Genomic DNA, 1,542 nt, shown 5'->3' with positions numbered 1-1,542 from the left:
TAAAAAAAAAAAAAAAAAAAAAAAAAGAGAGAGAGAGGAGAGACATGAAGATAGTAACCCATTTCTTCTTCCCAAGGAAAAACTAGGGCGTTTTTGTGTGCTGAGGGGACATTACCAATGGCCAGTGATAATCTAGGCAAAAAGAGGTACAATTGACTCACAGCAAGGACCCTTATTCCAAGAGAGAGCATCAAGAATAGGTACAAATAGGTACATCCTATTGAAGCTGACAGCAGATTGGTTTTTGTTGGTACCAGGGACCGAACTCAGAACCTTGCACTTTTGAGGCAGCGGAACCACTAAGCTAAATCCCCGGCCCAGAGAGCAGATTTTTAAAAAATAAGTTTACTTAAACTTTGAATCATTGCTCCAACGCAAATTGTTTCTACAAATTAATTTTTTGTTCATAAAACTCACAAAGCAGATTTTTCTTAGTTATGTTGATTGACGAGCCATGATTATTTATTTATTTTGGTACTGGAGATTGAACCCAAAGAGGTTCTACCACTGAGATACACCCATAGCCACTGTTATTATTAATTTTGAGAGAGTCTCATAAAGTTACGGGGGGGGGGCTCAAACCTGCCATCCTTCTGCCTCATTCTCTAAAATCTCTGAAATTATAGAGTGAACCACCCTTCCTAGCAAGACCCACATTTTATGATTGCACTTTAGGCACGTTTTAAAGTTACTCGAGTAAGAACCACTAAAAGGATTTCCCCTTAAAACTGTCTTTCACCTAAAAAAAGAAAAGTTCTACTTTTTTGTATTAGATCCTTCGGGTCTTTAGTTTGTTTGCTGCTTTTGTTCCAAAAACCTTTTATCATGCAACAAAACTTTTGAAGAAACTATCTTTCCTACCATCACCAATATACAGGGCAGTTTAGATCTGGAGTTTCCCAGCTGTTCTAAAAATTACTATTAACTATGAGAATCTAACAAACTTAGTTTACCCCTGAATTCCAAGGAGGAGTCGAACTAAGGTGTGTAGAAATAGAACCTTCCACATTTTAGGGCAAACTTTTATATTCGTAGGATTAGTGAGGATCTAACGTCTTACAAGCGGGAAACGGAGGGAGTGCACATAAACACATTTTATTTCGGAGACGAAATTAATGCACCTGACGCATAATGCACCTGGGTGGCACAGAAGCTCCGTGAGCTGAGTGAGGTGGAGCTCGACAGAGGGTAGACTCCGGCCACCTTAGATATTGCGCCCCGGGAAAGGATTTGCGCGTTCCTGCGAGGATGCGCGCGCACATAGTCGTGTCTCGCGCAGGGCCGGGCCAGTCAGTCAGGAGATCTCGCGAGATCGGAGACTGGGACGACTGTCGGGAGGAGGGGAGTGGTGTTGGGGAAGGGGGGGAACCTGGGCAGCGGCTGGGCTCTGTGGCTTCAGGGCTCGGAGGGAGACAGGGAGGGTGGCGAAGAGAGTGAGTCGGTGTCGCTGCGTGAGGAGAGAGGAGGGGTCCCGCTCGCCCTGCGCGCTTCGAGGGCCGAGAGCGCTAAGCACCCTAGAACCTTTGAGGCCTCCCGGCCCCT

This window comes from Fukomys damarensis, unplaced genomic scaffold, assembly GCF_012274545.1.
Source record: "Fukomys damarensis isolate Sample0158 unplaced genomic scaffold, DMR_v1.0_HiC HiC_scaffold_13, whole genome shotgun sequence".
Taxonomy (NCBI): Eukaryota; Metazoa; Chordata; class Mammalia; order Rodentia; family Bathyergidae; genus Fukomys; species Fukomys damarensis.
This window is presented reverse-complemented; position numbering follows the sequence as displayed.